This window comes from Heterocephalus glaber, unplaced genomic scaffold, assembly GCF_053883595.1.
Source record: "Heterocephalus glaber isolate CG9 unplaced genomic scaffold, H.glaber_assembly_v1.0 deba00000594, whole genome shotgun sequence".
In the NCBI taxonomy this organism is placed as follows: Eukaryota; Metazoa; Chordata; class Mammalia; order Rodentia; family Bathyergidae; genus Heterocephalus; species Heterocephalus glaber.
The window spans coordinates 18,167,046-18,187,209 of NW_028258151.1; the positions used below are offsets into that span (position 1 = coordinate 18,167,046).

A 20,164-nucleotide genomic window follows, 5' to 3' on the forward strand; every position below is an offset into this window, starting at 1 on the left:
GTGTGGGGCTTAGCACGAACCCCCCAGCTCTGTTCTACACTGCTTTCTCAAAGGCTTACTGGGAAAGGGGACCTCAAGGTCAAGATGGGCATTCGCAGACTTTTGATGCCCAAGCAGTTTTACTTTGGCAAGTCAGCTGCAGGGGCACGTGGGCCACAGACAGGCTGGGGTGAGAGCTGGGAGTGCGTCACCTGCCTGGGACTCCGTGGGCAGATCTGTACTGCGTTCCCTGTCTGTTAATGGTGCAGTCTGTTCGGACCTTTGGAACATTCCTTAGCTTTTATTGAATGTGGGAAGAATCATTTCTGGAATTAGCATATAAATTGGCAGATGTCAGCAGCTCTCACGGAAAGCCCTTCCTCGGTGGGTGTCAGGGCAGGATATTGGAAGGAGGAGGAATCGCTGTCCCATCCCATCCCTTCCCATCCCTTCCCTTCCTCTTCCTTCGTGGGGTGAAGCCATGCTCTGCTTCAACAACTCCTGGTTATCTTTCCCAAATATGCAACTTGGGAAAGAATATGTGTCCCTTCAGTGATGGCTACAAGGGGACAGGAGTCTCAGCCAGGGAGGGGTCCTGGGACCCATCTCCGCCCCAGTGGCTTGTGGTAGGAAGATCTTCCTGCAGATGATTCCTACCGGGCTGCCTCGTGTACAAGGTTGCAGGGAGCGGAGGAGACCCAGGAAGTTTCGCTGCCCTCGCTGGCGTGTCTGGTCTGGTCAGGGGCAGATATTTTACACATTTTATAGCCCTATTAGCTCTAGGTCTTTTGGATAGGGGTGACCAGTTGATCATTAACCATTTGCTACGTGTGGCATTCCAAATTCTGGCCCAAGATAGCTCAGTCCAGCGTGCTGATTCCGTCTACCCATTGGGCCGTGGTTGGGTGGGCCTGCCTTCCCGCAGCGGGTGGGGTGAATTCTCCTGATGCCAGGGCCTCAGCCCTCTCCGTGGTCCCTATACCTCCCTTAGGCTCTGGTGGAAATGCTTGATTATTGTTTTTGGAAGTCTGGTTGCCCATGAAGTATGCACTTCAGTCGTCTTCCTAAGGCTGTGGGCACCCGGGCCTGGGAAAGGATAGTAGCTTCGTCCCTGCCATCCCCTGCACCATTCCCGCAGAACGACAGCTCCCTGTCCTGAGCAGCCCTGCCTGGTGTCCTCCACTCCTTGCTGGACCTCCATGCCTGGTCCGGGATATTGCTCTGTCTTCATTTTCTTTCTTTTCTTGAACTTGTGGGCTCAAGCAGTCCTCCCGCCTCAGTCTTCCAAGTAGCTACGACTACAGGCCGTCACCGCCATAGTCAGCAGGTTCTCATTTTTTCGTTCATTAAATTTTCTACCAGGCTTCCGGACACCTCTTTTTCTTGCAGAATCAAAAGGCAGTTGTGAAGCACTAAAAAAACAATGCACCTGTAACCTGCCGGTCTGAGTCCCACCCCCGGCTTGTCCCACCCTGGTCCCGACAGCAGGGGTCTGGAAGAGGAGTCCTTCTCTGTTCGGGCCCATGGCTTCTGCTCCCTCTGCCTCCTTCCAGGCCAGGCCCTCACCTCCTGCCTCCTGTCCTTCTGGGTCTCATGGCTTCTGGTGGATACTTCCGCATAGCAAGTTCCATCCCTCTCCCCCAGGGTGTACCTCTTCTGGATAAAATCTAGAAGCTCCTTTCCTGGCCAGTCATACAGCCCCTGACCACGCCCAGGAGGCTCTGAGAGCACAGTGCAGCCCTGGGAGCAGCCTCACTGGCCCTCTCTACGCTTGTGCACACGCTGTTCCCTCTGCGGCCGCCCACCCAGGCCTAGCCAATGTGCTCAGCCCAGACACCCCCTCTGGAAAGCCCACTCTGCTGATGCCCCCACTCCCCATCCCCAGACTTCGCACCCAGCACAGCGCTGACCACCTGTCTCCTTCCGTGTAGCGTCTCACCTACTCTTCCTGTGGGGGCTCCTGGGGCTCCTCCTACTTCGGTGTATTCTGCTTCTCTGACACTGGGGGCCACAGCGACGAGCACACATGTGGGTGGGGGACATGCAGGCTGCTGCCATCAGGCCTTAACAGCAAGGGTGAGAGACGCAGACAGACATGGGCTTGAGCTCAGCCTACCAGCTGTGTGGCCACAAGAGGACAACCTAACCTTTCTGAACCCGGCTTTTTGTCAGAGGAAACAGGCAGCGTGAAAGCACTTCCCAAGGGGCCTGGGGCTGTGGCCTACCCTGCACCCAGGAGAGGTTCATAGGGGTTTTGAGTGTTGTGGGGGCCAGGGGTGGGGAGAGAGTTCCTGACTCTGCTTTAGGATGCCCCTGGCAGGTGGAGATGCAGAGCAGCAATACAAAGATAAAGGTGGCACGCAGAGGGAGCCAAGGGACATCGGGAGAAGATGCCTTACACTGCTGGCTATCAGAAGGGAACAGACAGGACAGAGCAGGGTCCATGTTCAGGTCTAGCTCTGCCATGCTCTTGCTGGGGAACCTGAGTTGGGGTGGCCTCTCCGGCCTTGGCCTCTGTGCCCTTATGGGTCTCTTAGGAACCCTGCTCCCTGGCCACTCATGACCCCAGAGCAGGCTGTTTGACTCACGACCTCCAGCTCCTAGGGTGCCTTTGACCCTCTTACGGAAGCCCCAGAGCTGTGCGTACTGAGGTGGATAGACCCAAACCTACTGTCCCTTCTGCACCAGACTTAGGTTAGAGGAGAGAAAGCCAGAAACACAAAGCCTTCTGTCGCAAGGGTGGGGCCCACCTGTGGGCAGGAAATGGCTGGAAAGATGATGGATGGATGGAGGGAGCTGCCCTTCACCTGGCCTTGAAGGGTCACCCCGTGACCCCTGGGGAAGCTGGTGACAGGTCTAGGGGCACGGGGCCCAATTGGGCGAACCTGGAGCATGCGGCCCGCTGCCTGTGTTTATTGAGGCCTCACTAGGAGCCCGCTCTGAGCGCATTACCATAATGTACGTGGTTGTATGGAGTCAAAGCCTGCTAAATGTGCCAGCCTGCCCCGGGTCTTGCTGACACCTGTCACTCTGGCATCATCATTCATAACTGCCCCCAAGCAAACATTCTCTGAAGCCCAGCATGCATGATAAAGTACAGGGTTCTCCAGTTCAGTCCTCTAAAGTGCCCCAAGGAAAATCCCATTTTGTGGATGAGCAGACTGAGCCTCAGGGAGGGAGGGACTTGCCCAGGGAAGGTCACCAGCAAGAGGGCGGATTTAAATCCTCAGAGGTAGGTTGGAAGCCACAGCCCTCGCATCCTTCCCACGAAGGTGGGGGCCTTGAGGGCACTAGAGGGATCAGGGAGCACTGTGGGAGGAATGGCAGGGCGGGGGTCGCTGCAGAGGCCTGACCTTCCCAGGACCCCTTGCCAGCAGCCAGCAGCTGGGATCCCGGGAAGAATTCTGCCGAGAGAGAGCTTTTTCCCCTTGAAGGAATAAAAAGCACATGCACACATTCCTCTGAATCAAAGGTGTGTCGAGCGGAGGAGGGCAGGCCCCTGTGCCAGCCGGCTGCCAGCAGCCCGGGCACATGACAGCCCCAGAAAGCTGCTGGCACCAACTCTGGCCAGGCACTTGCAGTGGATGGTGGTGCCAGGAGAGGGAAGGTGGCCTTTCACCAGCTTGGCACCTCTGCCATGTGACGGCCACCTCCCGTGGGGGAGGGTGGGGCCACTCCTCTCGGGGCAGGGGGTTCAGGCCTGGGCACTTGCCTCCGTAGAACCTGCTGTAAGGGCACAGCCCTGCCATTCCTGTCTGGGTTGGCAGGGTGGCGGGTGGGTGGCAGGAGCTCATGGACTGCATCCTGATCAGCACAGAGGAGCTCGTGCCTGTGAATGGTTCCCACCATCCTGGCTGGTGAGGTGCTCCACAGCTTGCAAAGCCCTGTTCTGTCCAAGGTGCTCACAGCTGCCGGAGAAGCAGGCACTGTCACTCCCCGGACTCAGCAGAGTGGCTTCTGGAGGTGGCTTGTGCCTCACCGACACTCCTGAACTCTATTGCTGTCCCAAGAGCTGGACCCAGGCCCTGCTGACCAGGACTCCAAGGCCCACTGGCTGTGCATGTGTGTTTTGTAATAAAGAGAAAGGAAGCCTTTGCCTAGAAGTTGGGAGGTGTATGGGTTTGCTACGGCTGCTGTAATAAGCAACCACAAATGTGGTAGCTTAAACCAGCAGAACTTTATTGTCTCAAGGTTCTGGAGGCTGGAAGTCCAAGATCAAGGCGTCAGCAGGGCCCACACCCTCCAAAGGCTCCCCGGGAGTCCCCTTCCTGCCTGGTTCAGGCCTGGGAGGCCCCAGGTGTCCCCTAGCTTATGTCCCCTTACTTCACTGCAGCCTGCCTGGATTTCCCCCAGCCTTCTCTGCCTCCATGCATCCTTCTCTTATCTCTTACAAGGACACTTGTCGTTGAATTTAGGGCCCTCCAGGATTATCTCACCTCAAGATCCTGCTTTATCACATGTGCAAAGCTGCTGTTTGCAAATAATGTCACATTCACAAGGTTTGGGGGTCATGTGTTTCTTTGTGGGGGCTACCACCATCCACTGCTTGAGCTCTCACAAAGGAGCCTGGATTTCCATTTTCTCTGGAGGACCTGGCGTCATTGACTGGTGTTCCCCTTGCGGGGTCAGAGGGGGCTAGATGGCACAAGCCTGTGCCTGGCAGGTGGGGCTGGCACCAACCCTGCCCAGGGCCCCTCATTTGGTATAACCCGTCCATTTCACAGTCAGGCAAACTGAGGTGGCTCAGGGTGAGGCACCGTCAAGCCTCAGCTGCCCCAAGTGCAAACCCCACAGGGCTGCTGTCTTCCGGTCACCGGGAGAGTTACTAGCAAGGCCTCAGCATAGCCTGCCCAGAGGGTCCTTCCCCATGTGGCCTCAGGTCGCAGTCACACAGGAGCAGAATCTCACAGCGGGGTGGAGAGTAAGATCATGCTTCCCGTCTAGATTCTGGGGGACAAGGGTAGAGCAGGAACTGGGCTTCTGGATAAAATGGGGGCTGCTGGAGTCCCATCCTGATGTTCTGCTCTCCTTCCTGTTGGACACACAAATGGGGGGGGCATTGTGGCCTGGTTAGTAGACCACATTTCTCACATATCCTGTAGCTGGAGAAGTGTATCAGCTAGCTTTTGCTGTGTAACAAACAGTCCCAAAGCTTTGTGGCTTGAAATCAACCTGGGTTTGTTCATGTGAGGGCAGAGATGTCCAGTGCCCAAATGGAAGCCTGAGTGCACAAAAGCTTTTCACAATTCTGCTTGCATCCTGCTTGCTCTTGTCCCTTTGGCCAAAGCAAGTCACAGACCAAGCCCAGGTTCAAGGATGAAACACCTCTCAATGGGAGGAGTGACAGAATCATACTGCCACACATACAGGGATGCATGAAAAAATTAGGGTCAGCATGGCCACAATTTCCTTATGTGGCTTAGTTCAGTAAGCATAGTGGGCCTTTTAAGAAGTTTTTTTAAGGAGACTAGGCATGCTCCATTCCTTCTTTCCTTTATCCTGCTGCTTGGAATGTGGATATGATCACTGGAGCTCCTGCAGCCATCTTAGACTATGAGAACAAGAGCCACACCCTGGAAACTGTGATCCTACTGACTTCGTAGGGCCTTGGGTGGCCTATCCTTGCACTTCTCTTACGTAAGCAGGAAGTTACCTGTGGTCGCTTTTCATCCTCATTGATAGCTATGGCAAGTCTCCTGGCTCCCTAAGGGGCTTGGAAGAACTCTCCATGGGCTTCTTGAGTTCTGTTAGGGTTTGTATGAGGACTCTCAAACTCATGTGCTCCTGGAAGGTGATTAGGTCACGGGGGCGCTGTGTGCATGGGTGGATTCAGCTGCTGGCGAGCTTGGCTGCTGAGCCCAGGTGCCTCTGGGTGAGCATGTCAGGGTCAAACCTTGGGAAGACGGGAGTTGGGGTGGTCCTGGTGGGGTGGTGGCAGCCAGACCTGCTGTGCTCACCGCTGGCCTCACTACTTGGTGTCCCAACAGTCCTTGCAGCAGCTCTGTTGCTATTCTGTGGATAGGGATGTGAGGGGTCGAGGTCATGTGACCCAGCATGGAAGATTCGGACCCGGAGTGCAAGATCCCCCACTCACCCACCACATGCTCTTTGTTCACTCACTCATTTGACGCCTTCTGAACCCCCGCCATGTGCCTGGCATGCACCGCCGTGCTGGGGACACGGTGTGACAGGAGCAGACCCAGCTCTGCCGTGGATCCTTCTCACATCAGTCAGAAGAGCCCTCCTTGGCCCCATGGGATGTGACCCTCCAGGGCCAGCACATCTGAGGGGATGACTGCAGCCCAGCTGAGCACGTGAGCTGTACAAAAATTTTTTTTTTCAGTTTTTTTGAGACAGAGTCTCACTTTGTAGTGCAGGCCGGCCTCTAACTCAAGGCGATCCTCCTGCCTCAGCCTCCTGAGTGCTGAGATTTGAGGTGTGCGTCACCACGGCTGGCCTAGCTGTGCAACCTTAAACTGAGCCTCTGTTTCCTCACCTATAGGACAGGATGCTGACCTGGTGCTGGTGGGAGACATCACAGAGGCCGCTCCTCCGTGGGAGGTTCTGTCAGTCTCTTGTGGGGACCCCAGCCCTGCACTGGTTTTCTCCTTGGCTTCCAGCTGGAGTTGGGGGAGGGTACAGGAAGTCGACAATGCCAGTCCTGGTCTCAGGGTTCAGCCAGTTTCTGGCTGCCTGGCAGGGCTGGGCAAGGCTGAGTCAAAAACAGGCCGGGTGCACAGGTCGAGTCTGTGTGGTGCCCATGAGGGTGGCTCAGAGTCCAGCACACATGCTCGAGCCCTCTGCTGTGGAGGCCGTGGGTCAGGCGGCCACTCGCTCCTGTCCACTGGATCCCCGGCATGCCAAGGGGGGGGGGCTGGGAGGATGGTCCTGAAGTGTGGGGCAGCTCTTGTTGGTGCCTCAGAGCTGGGAGGCTGCAGGGTCTCCTGGGACCCATCCTGTTTCAGGGCCTAGGAGCTGCCATGCTAAACGGCAGGCACAGGGCTGCTAGAGGGCACTGGCAGGGGTCTGCCTTCCAGCAGGTTGGCAGCCTAGAGGGAACCACTTGCCTGTGTGAGCTTCCTGGGGCTGCCATAACAAAGCCCACAGCCTGGTGACTTCTACAGCAGACATTAATTGTTCCTCTCCTAGAGCTGGAAGTCTTAGAGATCCAGATGTCACAGAGCTGGGCCACCTGAAGCCTCTCCTCCTGGCTCATAGATGGCGTCTTCCCCCTGTGTCCTCACACAGTTGACCCTGCATGTGTCTGTGTCCTGATCTCTTCTTATAAGGACAGAATGGACTGGGTCACCCCACTGAAACAATTCCCTCTGGAGAGCCCCTGCCTCCACATGCGGTCACCATCTGAGGCACTGGGGGCCAGGGTTTTAGTATATGAATTTGAGGGTACACAGCTCAGCCCGTGACCTGTCTTGGAAGGAAGGTGCCGGTATGGAAAGGGAGACCTTGTTGTCAGATGTGGGTGACCTGGTCCAGCACAGGACACTGGGCATGAGCTGTGCCTTCCCTGGGGCTCAAGGGGCTCCTGCTCGGGGGATTCACAGAGCTGAGGGCGCCCAAGCCACAGGCCCTCTGTGCTCCCTCTGGTCAGCAGCTGGCCCTCCAGTCCCACTCTGGGCCTGGCCTCTGCCACCTGCGGAGATGTGTTGGAGCCCTTGGGTGGCAGGCACACCAATGGATAAGTACCTGCTCACAGGCTAGCAGGTGTGTGGCAGCCCTGCTAGGCCCACTGGAGCTGGAGGTGCAAATCCTTCTGTGGCCACTTGTTGGCTGGGTGAAATCAAATGACTTGACTTCTCTGGGCCTTGGTTTTCTTGTCTGTCAAGTACGATCACAGTGAGCCTTCGCAGGGCTCAGGAGGTGGTGACGTGAGATCTCAGAGCATGGCCGTCCTGGGAGCTGATGGCAGTGAGTGACAGGGACAGGGACACTGAATGGGGTCAGGCCCTGTGCGATTGCTCAAAGGAGCTCAGGTGGGCAGGAGGTGTCATTATTCCTACTGCTTAGCCGGTGGGAACCCGAGGCCTGGGTGGGTGGAGTGTCTGGTCCAAGGGTAGGGGCCACTTCTGCGGGGACCAGGCGTGCGGCAGGTCTTGGGCCCTGTCCTCTGTGTCCTGATCTTCCCTGCCTGGGCCCCTGGCTCCCGGGGAGCGGCCAGCCTTGGTCTCAGGGCAGCTACTCCTGCAAGGCGTGGTGGTTGGGTCTCCTTGTTCATGCAGCCAATAGTGGCCTCCCTCTCCCTTAGAGGGGACCAAAAGAGAAAGTATCCTTGAGGACATGGTGAGGCTCTCGCCTGTGTTCCACAGCGGGTCCTCCGACAGCACCCTGTCCTTCCTCACAGTCCTCCTCCCCAGACACCCTGTGCACCCTTCTCACGAGACTGCAGAGGGGCAGTGACTTTTGAGTTTGGCTCAGTGGTCTCTGCTGGCACTGACCACATCTCTGTCCTCTCTTGGGTCTCCAGGACCTCTGCATCTCGGGTCTCTGGGGGCTAGGACTTTCCCAGCACCCCCACCCCCAGCTTCTGTCCGTGTCCTTGACTGCTGGTTCTGAATATGTCTTCCCTTTGGCCTTGAAACTTTGCCCTTGCCTTTGCACTTGCCCCTTTGCTGGTTTGTGCTGTACTGCTTCCAGCTTGGGCTCCTCCTTCTCGGCCTCCTGCTCCTTTTGGGATACCCTTCATGGGATTGAGGCCTTGGAGCTGTGTCTCTTTCTCAGTGGCCTTGTCTCTTCCTGCCCTGCGGACCTGCTCAACCCTTGTCCTCTTCCCAAATCACACACACTGCTATTCAGACCCTAGTATGCTCCAGTCTGGAAAGCTGGGAGCAGGGCCCAGGGCAGAGTTGGAGAAGGGGTACCCTGTGCAGCTGCCACACACACCTGGCCTGCACCTGAGCCTGAGGGTCACAGGGAAGAAATGACACCATGACATTTACCGAGGGTGTCTTTTGTACCAGGTCAGTCCTTGGCACCTCCTGCAGCTTCTTCCTGAAACAGAAGGTTTCGTTCTCCCTGTAGGGTGGATGCAGGACCAAAGGTGTGGAGGAGGCTGGCCTGGCATTCGAGAGCAATGTGCCCAGGACCCTAAAGGATGCAACTTCTCATTGTGCCAGGCTTAAAGTAGGAGCAGGAAATCAGAGAGTGCTCCTTAGAGGAGGTGGCTTGTGGCTTTGAAGCATAAGTAGGAGTTCACCAGGGAGACTGGACGTGGGTTTTCCTGGTGGAGGAATGATGCTGGGTGGGTGGGTGGCTGCGTGCTGGCTGCCTGCCTGCCCTTCAGAGTCTTGGGGAGGCCAACGGATGTGCTGCACCCTGCACCCTGGACATGGCCATTCCAGAGCTGCCTTTCCTGTTGGTCCGTGGAGGTGGCCCTGTTGTACTGTCCTCAGCTCCCCAAGTCCCCTGCTGTGGCTTGCATCTCACGTGTCCCCCTAAAGGCGCGTGTGTTAAAGGCTTGTTCCCCACAGTGGTGGTAGCAGCAGGTGGTGGAAAGTCTAAGAGGTGGGACCTGGTGGGAGTCTCGTGATCATGCGAGGTGTGGCACAGCCCCTCTTTCTCTCTGGACCTGGCCATGCAGTGAGCAGCTCTGCCACACAAGCACTCCCACAGGATGCGCCGCCTCTCCACTGACCCTGAGCACCAGGGCCACCCAGCCAGGGACCGGAGCCTCCAACACTGTGAGCCAGGGTAAGCCTGGCTCTGTGTCTGTCACAGAGATGCACTGCTGACTGGGACACCCTCACCGCCACCGTGCAGGGAGGCCTGCAGCATGGCCCCCAGCAGCATTAACACTGGGTCCTGTGTGAAGATAGCACTTTCAGCTCTCATGTCCCCCCAGGGTGCCCTCGGCCACCTCCTCCCACAGCCTCCCAGTCCTATGGGTGCCCACTTGGAGCACATGTGAAGAGTGAAAAGAAATATGTAGCTCAGAGACACACAGGGGTGTGTGTACACGGAAGAATTATAGAAACACATTGTGTGTGTGTTCGTGTGTATCCATGCCTGTGTTGGCAGAAACATGCCGAAGTGCAAGTTTTACATGCGTGTCTTGTATGTGTGTACATGTGTGTGCATGCATCATGTGCACACACATGGGCACAGACAGGCACTTGTGTGCACATGTATGGCTCTCATAGTTCTTTAAGTTAGAACAACCCTTGGTCACGTCACATTTGTGTTGCCATAGCTGTGACAGCAGAAACTCTTGAGTGCCTCACAAGGACCAGGTGAGGGCTGGGGATGTAGCTCAGCAGCGCTGCATCTGCCTGGCAAGTGCAAGGTCCTGAGTTTGATCCCCGGTACTGGGAAAAAAACCAAAACTGCCCTAACAAGGACCAGAGGAGTACTGGCTCCTCTCGAAGTCCCATCACAACCCTATGATGCGGTCACCATCTGATGGGACAGGAGGCTGAGACTCAGCGAGGTGAAGGGATTGCCCTGCAGGGCTCCCAGGTGGGGCTCAAACTGCAGCCTTCTCAGCTCCAGAATCTTCGGGCGGCTGTCACCGACCCCAGCCTCCATGTGGGAAGAGGGTCCATGGTGTGGCTGTCGCCTCTTCCATGGAGCCTCAGATCATACCTAACCTCATGCAGCTGTCACCTCACAGTTGTCCCCCAGATCCTGAGGGGTCGTGGGCAAGGCTGGGGTCACCAGCTCCCCATTTGCACCTGAGGCTTCTCGCTGGCATGTGGGGGGTCAGCGTGGACCCCAGAGGGGTGGGACTTGCAAGCTCAGGCTGAGCCACCTCCACAGGGCGTGGCCGTGTCATGCTGGCCTCGCCGGGCACCGGGTCCCATGTTCCTAACGTGGAGGGTCAGGTGGTGGCTGTCTCTTCCATCAGATGGTGTGTGCGAAACCCCTACCCCGTACCAGCACACAGTGGGGCCTTTGCTCCTCTCTTCTGCTTCAGGAGATAGGAACTACCATCCTGATTTCCAGTACAGCTCCCCCAAGCAGCAGCCCTCCTGGGCAGGTGGAACACTGTTTAAATGTACAAAGTTCAGTTTACATTCCGGGATGGCCGTGCTTGGGCGGCATTTGGTCGAGAGCACTGTGCAGGGAGTCCAGAGCGCCAGCCTTGAGTCCCTGGACGACCTAGGGCAAGTGGGCAAGGTTCCGATGCTACCCAGAACTGGCAGGCGGCTGTTTACCTGGATTCTGCATGGAGGATTCGACCTCAGGCCGCTCTTGCCTGCCCGGCAGGCCCTGTTGTGGGCCTCCTCCCGGCTGCCTGGCTGCACTGACTCACAGCCCTGCTACGTGTCCCTTAAGCATTCTGCAGCCCTTGCCTTGTGGCGGGCTCTCCTGGTGGGTAGGCAGCAGGGCAGCGCTCTGCACCTGGGGCAGGAGGCATTTGGATACCCTGAGAACATCCATCCCTCTGTCCCTGTGGCTCTCCGTGGTGGGAACAACACATTTCTCCCCTAAGACCCAGGAAGGCTGCTGTGGGTCTCTGCAGTCACTGCTTCCCTGGGAAAGTGCTTTAATCCTGTCCAGACCCATGGTGGGCTGGGGAGCCAGACCCCTGCTCACTCCCTGATCTGCTCCTGCTGCTCAGGGACCTGGGCACACAGAGTTGGCTCCCTGCAAGAGATGAGGTAGACATTGTGGTTTGCAGGAGCGGTGGGTGCAGGGTTCTGCGTGGTAGTGGAATCCTGCGTGCACCCCAGTGTAGATGAGCAGGGCCGCTTGCACAGTGCTGGGTTCTGTTCTGCTGTTATTGGGGCCAATACGGCCTCCCTGCCTGCACTTCTGGCCCTGCATCTTCTCCACCCATGAGGAGCTGCAGGCTTCAGTGCCGTCTTCCAGGTGACCCCCACACCACCTTCTGCTCAGCTCTGTAGCCCGAGGTTCTGCCATTGGGCCCCAGCTGGAGTTTGCCCTGACTTTTGTGACCCACATTCCACTTAACCTCAAAGGTGGTTGGCACCGTCTCCCTCTGGGAAGTCGGGGGTCGAGAGTGCCTACTCACTTCTGTGCCCCAGTGCTGAGCATGCTTGGTGCACACAGGCATCCCCAATTCCTTTGCTAAGTGAGTGGGTATTGTCGGAGGTCCTCAGCCTGCTCCTGTGTCTCCTTCTCACATGAGCAGAGACCCTTGCAGCCCTCCCAGCTGCCCCTCCTGCCTCTCACCCTCCCTGGCCTCCCATTTCTTCTCCAGAACCCCAGGGACCGCAGTCTTACCTTTCTGCTTCCCTGAATCCCCATAGTGGCCGGAGGAAGTGCTGCTGTGTTGGGGTTGGCCCTTGGGTTTAGGGAGCCAGGCTCAGCTGGAAGACAGGAGGCAGAGCATAGTGTGAGACACAGGTCCCCTTGCCCTCTGGTCTTGCTGTGTGACTTGGGGCCAGTTCCTTCATCTCCCTGCACCCTGAGAGGGATCCCTGGAGGTTCAAAAAACGGGACAGAGTGGCAGGAGCTGGAATTGCTCCTGCAGCCCTCGGAGTCCCTTCATTTCTCCTGAGCAGCCCTGCCCAATACAAATACATTGCAAATCACTTAGGGAATTTAAAAGTTTTTGAGAAGCCACATTAAAAAAAAAAAGAGAAGCAGCAGGTGAGATGGATTTTAATAATATTTTGTTCCATCTAATCTCCCCAAGATATGTCAGCCTGTGATCAGAATCAAGAGGATCAGCCAGATGTTCTGCATTCTCTGTGTGCACAGACTCAGAGCCCAGAGTGTAGTTTTATGTTTGGAGCACATGGCCTTCACCTGATGCCACACGTGGAACGTCCTCCTGGAGCCGAGAAGCTGCATAACAGAAGACTATCTCACATGGCTTCAGTTTTTAAACTTAAACTAATTAAGATGAAATATATTTTCAAAATGCATTTTCTGGGTCTGATGGGCCACATGCCAAGTGCTCGGGACCACACATAGCTGGGGACTTCAGTACTGGACGGCGCTGGTCCGGACAGGGTGTGGCCATCCACACTTGCTAGGTCAGCTGGGGGCTGAGTCCCCTTCCTGTGGCCTGTGGCCCTGCCAGGAGGACTGGGCTCGTCTGAGACACTCACACAGCACTCGCTGGAGGCTGAGTCTTCCTGATGTGCACAGGCATGCAGGGGCCTCTGGGCTTTTGGGGAGCAGGCAGATGACGGGCTTTAGCTGTGCCTCTCGCACTTTCTGGAGTTGCTGTGATGTGGCATAGCTCAGTGGGTCCTTGGGCTGCTCATATCTCCTTTCTGGACCTTCTCAAGCCCCCTCCAGCTGTCTGTCACCTCTCTGTCAGGGGCTATGGTGGCTGGTGTCTGTGCAACATCTGCTCACCTCCTTCCTCGGGGCACAGAACGTGAGATATTGCCTGGTGTACGGACAGTGCTCCATGTGGCTCAGTGCATGGACAGAGCAGGTGCTGCCTCTTCTTTTTACTGGCCACAGCATCCTAGCTCTGACTACCCTCAGGGGATCTCCACTGTTCGGGGGTTCTGAGTCCCATTCCTGGGTAACTGGCCAGCCTCAGGGCTTACTCTCTCCACTCGCCCATGAACTCCTATGGATCTGATAGTGGTCCTGGGAAACCTGTGGTCCCCTGTGCCCACTTTATGGATGGGAAGCCTGAGGCACAGAGCTGAACCCTTTTGCCCAGCTGCAGAGCTGACAAGTGGCTGTGATGAGCATGGTGCTCCACACCTGGGTTTCAGTCTTGGCTCTTCATCTTCCCAGTCCCCTCCTCAGTTTCCCCAACTGTACTAGGAGTAGATTGAACCCTCTGGTGGCCAAATGCCTTCCAGCTATAAGAGAGACTGTATCTGCTTTCTAAGTGATTTTGCTTTGGGGATGGAGTTGAGGGAGGGCTAAATCAGACTGGGGAGAAACTACATTGCATTGCCCGGCCCAGGCCTTCCTAGCATCCCAGGTCTGAAGAGGAGAGGAGAGGAAGAGAAGAAGGAGGAGAGGTCTGTGCAGCTCCCAGAGCATGGGCCAGGAAGCCTGCCAGGGAGATTGGGACACTGGAGAAGCCAGCTCTGCCTCTTGGCACTCGGCCCTCGCAGCTCCTGGGGGCTGGCTGCCTGCAGTCCCTGGGCTGGCAGGTGGAGGCCCGTGGCTGGGGCAGGTGGGGGTGTGGGGGGGCATCCATCACTGCCAGCAGCTCACACCAGCCCTGCCAAGTGGTGGTGGAACGGGGCCCAGGTGCCAATGTGCCTGGTAACTGGATTGCTATTTGAAAAATTGCAGTGGTTGTCCAGAAAGCCTAACCTCCACCTTCATATCAGGAGTCTGGAGCCGGGCGGGTGGTGGCCAGAGTGGGGCTGTTTGTCCAGGGTGGCCAGTGGGAAGGTGCCCCGGACGGGACAGATTACAGCGAAGGACGTGACCCGCCCAGTGCTGGGTGGAGGGAGTGGCACAGGGCAGGGGGCAGAGCACACAGTCGGCACCAGCACAGGAGGGTTATCCAGTGCCTGCTGGCTGCCAGGCGATGGTGCCAGGTGCCAGGGATATGGAGGTAGGGGTGGCGTCTCCAGGACACACAGCACCAAGGCCTGCGATACTTTGAGGGGCTCACTGTGATGGTTTCTTTTAAAATCAGAAGACAAAAGTAGACTTTCATGTTGAATTTTTTCTATGTTTACGTATGATTAAATAGCATTCCCACAAAGTCCATGTGCTCTCAGAATGAGACTTGTGTGGAGGTAGGGTCTTTGTGGATATGAGTGGATGAAGTGAGCTCACACTGCAGTCCAGTGGGCTGTGTCCTTTTAAGAGGAACACATGAAGGATGCAGAGACACATGGACCTGTGAAGATTGTGTGACATCAGAGGCAGAGAGCAGTGTGATGCAACCACTGGCCAAAGACACCACAGCCCCCAGCAGGTGGAAGAGGCAGGAAGGGCTGTCCTCTGGTACCCCTGGAAGAAACCAGCCTGTTGACGCCTTGATTTTGGATGTTGGCCCCAGAACTGTGAAAGAATAAGTTTCAGTTGTTTTAAGCTACCTGGGTTGTGCCTGTGCATTCTGGTAGCTCCCCGGTATGTAGGAGAATATGTAATCATAATTGGCCCCTATTCCAGGGGAGTTGCGAGGTCTGCATTCTGTCACCGTTATTATTGATTTGTTTTGTGGAGGTGGGAACTCTTGAAAGCAAAGGTGCACAGGTCCCACGAGTCCTCCTGAGAGGTGACAGTATCTCTGTCCTCCAGTTCAGCTCCGAGGCTGGACCATGCTAGGTGAAGGGGTTGGGGAGGGGGAGTCCTGGCCAGATGGAGCTCAGCCCCCAAAGAGGTGAGGTACAGGGAAAGAGTCAGAGTCTCAGTTCTGCTTCTGGCCCTGCCACTTCTTAGCTGTGTGACCTTGAGAGGAGATGTGACCTTGTAAGCCTCTGTGGCCTGACCTGCTAATGCGAGGTGCCCTACTTTAGGGGTGCCCATGAGGATCTGGGAAAAAGTACTGTGTGCCCAGTGAGTGCAGCTGGCAGAAGTGCAGGCTCTGCAGAACTTGGTCAGAGGCAAGGGCTAGGGGGTCGGTTCCTCATCTCCAACGCATTTGTCACCTGCCAATACTCAGTGACTTCCTCTGAGGGCCAACCATGGCACCACGCCTGCCAGAGGGCACCAGGGCACTGTAAACAAGGACATTGCGGCCTCCTGAAGTTTTTCATTCAAACAGGGTTCAGAAAGCCAAGCACCTTATGTCAGGGCGGGTCTGAGGGTCCATCCTGCCCTGGGGCCTCATGGGTTCTTGTCCCCAAAGTCAACTCAGCACTGTGCCTATGCTACATAGGCCCAGGAGTCCCCCACCCCACTCCTCTGCCATCCTGAAGTCCCTTCCCTGCTGGGTATCCGGACACTGGGGCCACTTATGCCCAAGGTCCCAATTTGCCAGCAGTGGAGACTGGGTGGGCAGCAGGGCAGAGGCTGTCCCACCATGAGCTGGGCGAGGTCTGGCCTTTTCCTGGCTGCCCAGGGATGGGCCACGAAGGCATCTAGACTGAGCCATCTGATGGGCCACTGAGTTGCAGTGGAGATGTCCAACCCTAAAGCCACCAAACTTACAGGTGGAAGCTGTCACCCCTTCCCAGGACAGGTGCTGCATGGCACACAGAGGCAGCCAGGGCTGCGTCTGGGTACTGTGCACGTGTCACTCCAACTAAACTACTGGGAAAGCCTGAAGTATAGACAGGATTGCAACCCTCCCCTCACGGAAGAGGGAACCGAGGCACAGAGTGGCTGGGACACTAGCAGGTAGCACAGCCAGTTTGAGAGCCTTGGAGAGACTCAGGAGGAAGCTTCTTTCCTCCCCAGGAGTCCAGAGGGCAGGAGGCGGCCATGCATTCCTGCCTGTAGGTGGGGCCCTGCCCACAGGCTTCTCCTGGGCCTTGTTCTGAAGGGCTCAGTGCTTGTTTTCTGACTCCAAACTGGCATGGCTGCAAGGGTCCTTGGCCAGTGAAGAGCAGATGGGGGCATATTGCCCAGCCCCTCAACTTCAGCCTCTTCGTGTAGAGCACTTTGGGCTATGGGATATAGTGTAGACCCAGGTGCTGTAACTTGGGAGCAACCTCTTGGGAGCAACTCCCTTGCCCCCCAGGGAGCAGAATCCATCCTGGACAGGCCTGGATGTACCATGGGTCCCCCTCCTTATCCCCTCCATCCCAGTCCCTAATGGGGAACTCTGTCCATCACCGTACCAAGGGGTCCCCAGGGTGGCTCTGGGGAGGCTCCCTGGAGAGGTGTTTGCTCTTGTGGGCCTGGGTGACCTTGGGCCAGAGGCAGAACTTTCTGAGGACAGGTGAATGTTGAGAAATGAGCTCCAGTTTCTTCCAGAATCATTGCTCTCTTGTGAACTTGGGCTGGTCAGTTTCCCAGGCCTTGGCTCTCTCTCTGGAAAATGGGCCAAGGGGGTGCCTGGCTTGGTGACCCCCGAGGTGTCCCCTAGGACAGCCTTAGTGTTTTGGGGATGAATGCTAGAGTTAGAGCTTGGTGACACTGGGTGACATGGCATCTCTAGGCTTCAGTTTGCTCATCTGTGAAATGGACAGAACCCAGGGACTATTGAAGACCAGACTGCAGGGACACAGCTCACTAGCCACTTAACACATGCCCGACACATGGAATGCACTGTCCCCCTCCCTCCAATTTTATTACTTTCAATGATGAGGATTATTTTGGGGGGAGTTACTGAGCTATGATCAATCCATGCCCCCCCCCCCCCGACTGCAATTCTGTGCTCTGTCCCCATGCTCTTGCCTTTTCCAGAATGTTCGGTAGAGGAGCCAGGCAGTGTGAAGCCTTTTGTGCCTGGCTCTATCACTTCCCACAGTGCACTTGGGGTCTGTCCTGTTATTTTGCCTATCTCCAGCTCATTCTTGCCTGTGGCTCATCATGCGTGACTATTGCATGGATGCCGTGAGGTCTGAATACCATCCACCAGTTACTGGACAGCCCAGTTGCTTCCTGTTGTGGCTGCTATGAATAAAGGTGCTGTGAACATTTGTGTCTGGGTCTTTGTGTGGTCATAGGTTTTCATTTCTCTTGAGTACCCACTAGAAGGGGTACTGTTGCTGGATTGTAGGTTAAGTGTACATTTAACTTAATAAGTAACTGCCAACCCCTTTTTCAAAATAACCACACCATTTTGCATTTCAAGCAGCCACATTTGAGTGTCCAGTTGTTCCACACCTTTGCCCGCACTTGCTACTGTGAACTTAAAATCTTTGCCACTTTAATACATGTGTAGTAGTTTTAGTTTGCTTTTCCCTATGGTCTGACAATGTGGAACATCTTTTCATTTGCTGCCCTGTTGGTTATTTGCCATTAAATGTCTCAATTCTTCCCATTTTTAAAACTGAGTTTGTCTTACTGAGTTGTAAGAGCTCTTTCTATATTCTGGATGTATTTATCAGATATATATTTTATGCATATTTTCTCCCAGTACATGGCTTTTCTTTTTATTTTTTAAACAGTATTTTTGTTTTAGTTTGATGGACCTAATTTATAATTTTTCCCTTTTTGGCTTGTGCTTTTTTTTTGAATCCTAAGAACCCTATGCTAATCCAAAGTCACAGAGATTCTCCTTTTGGCTTTTTCTGGTTTTCGGGTTGTAGGTTTTATCCTTAGGTCAATGACCCATTCTATGTTGGTTCTGTCCACGGTGCCCAGGGCCACCTCACATGGCCCATAGCTGGCCTGGCCCTTCTCATCATGGCTGCCTCTGACCACCTGGCAGCTGTTGGCCGAGTCTCCTGTGCCAGCTGTGACCATCGCAAGCTGTGCTGCTGGGTTGCTGTGGGAACGTGGTGCCGGGTTCAGCCTTTGCCTGCCCTGTTTGCATCAGGACTGGAGGGTGGCCTTGTCTGGGGGCCCCTAGGCAGGGTCCTACCCACTCCCTGGGAGATGTGAATGCTCGTCAGGCCCTCTGTCTTCCTTCTTGCCGGGCCAGCTGGTGCCTCTGTGGGTCACAGAACATCTCCTTTTTCCTCCCTGTGTCCAATCTGGGATACCTGTCCTATCAGTGCTCAACCCCAGACATGATATCAGACTCAGTCCACGCTCCTCACCCCCAGTGGGTCACTGGCCCCATTTCTTGGGCAGAGAAACCGAGTTTGCAAGAGATTGAGTTGTGGTCTGAGGTTGACAGCTCATGAGTAGCAGAGCCAGGAACTCACTTGGGACTTTGGGGTCCTTGTGATCCTCTGATGCCAGATGTTCCTAGGTCAGCCCTCTGCTGGTCGAGCTGTCTAGATCTGTGTGCGTGGGGAGCCTGGGATGATTGACCCAGTAATTGTCAGCATGAGGTTATTTCAGGGTGGAGGGGTGGCCTCCCACCCTCCTGTGCACTCATGGCCAATTTCTTGTTTTGTGTTTTTTCCCTCATGTTTCCAGGAGGCTCTCACAGAGACATGACCTGCCTGGATGAGCAAGTCAGCCTTGCCTTGGAGGATCAAGTCTCCTGAATGGCGTCCCCACCTGGAGAAGCTCCTCAAGGTGCCATGTCCCTGGTGGACACCAGAAGCAGAAGCAGCCCCACGTGTAGTGCCTGGTATGTAGCAGATGCTCAATAAATGTTTGTAGTACAAATGAATAAACTTGGAGTCCTCCATCTGGTGGATGTCATAAGTGAAAATAAAACTCAATCAACCACACCGGTCAAGGCTAAGTGTCTGGGACAACTTGAGATTTGATGTGTGTCTTCTGGGCCACCTGAGTTCTTGGGTCAGGATCTAGAGGGGAGGATGAGGAGAAGCAGTTGGGGCTGCACCCAGAGACTTGGGACCTGCTGAAATAACATACTGAGCAGCCTAGCTCATGCTACGTGTGCCAGGTAAAATTGTCCCAGGGTCATTTGGAGTCCAGGATGGATTAGGGCAGCAGTTGGCTGAGTCTCCTCTGCCAGCTGTGACCATTCCAAGTAGAGATCCTGGGGCTGGTTGTCCCATGTCCCTGCTGTGGCTCCCTGCTAAGGAGAGGGCTTTGTTGCCGAGGAAGGTAATGTCTACTTGGGGACAGTATGGCCCATATATTCAGACCACTGCAGGGTCTTACTGGTAATGAGGAGCCCCCCAGGAGGAACTGGCCTGGGTGCAGACTTCCACCCTACGGCAGGAAGGGGACAAAGCCAGGGGAGAGGAGCCCCTGTGTCTGGAACCTGTGGTATGTCTCAGTAGGAAAAGCGCGCTTACCAGCACCAGGGTTGGGACCACAACTGCAGAGTGGGTGGTGAGGAATGAGGCTCTAACTCTGAGCCGACCCCGGCGTTACCCAAGTCTTTGCTTCCCTGCTGACCCCAGACACACACAGTGGCCTTTGTCATAGCTGGAGCCACCACAAGTCCTGTCATGCAGGACCTGGAGAGGGGAGGAAACATCCTTGGGTTGTCCAGCTCCCCAGGGAAGATGCTGTCCCCAGCTGGAGGGCTGGAGAGGCACAGACAGGCACAGGAGAGCAAGAGACCGAAGGAGCAGGCTGAATGTGGCCTTGCTGTGGACTTTGCCAGAGGGGGACTGGTGCTTGCTGGGCGCTCTGTACCCCTGGCCAGCCAAGGGACAGAAGGGGTGTGGGCCACCTTGTCCTGCTCTATGGACTGGAGGGTCCTCCCCTGTGCCCAGTGGACAGACTGACGGGCTGTGCATGCATCACTGGCCCTAGGCCCTGGAGGAGAAGGGCAGGGCTCACCTGTGTAAGGGCTGCCCACATGCAGCCTCACCAGCTCCCGGAGGTCAGGGCTTCTCTG

The 20,164-nt window shown here is 55.8% G+C and overlaps 1 protein-coding gene across 1 annotated transcript in view; it reads left to right on the forward strand.

The window, feature by feature from the left end:
- Tpcn2 (two pore segment channel 2) overlaps positions 1–19,068 on the forward strand; it is a 66,468-nt gene extending 47,400 nt beyond the window's left edge. Inside the window, exon 27 of the transcript XR_002397353.2 lies at positions 18,817–19,068. The gene's annotated coding sequence lies outside the window, so the exon portion shown is untranslated. The remainder of the gene's footprint in view (positions 1–18,816) is intronic.
- Positions 19,069–20,164: the final 1,096 nt, after the last annotated feature.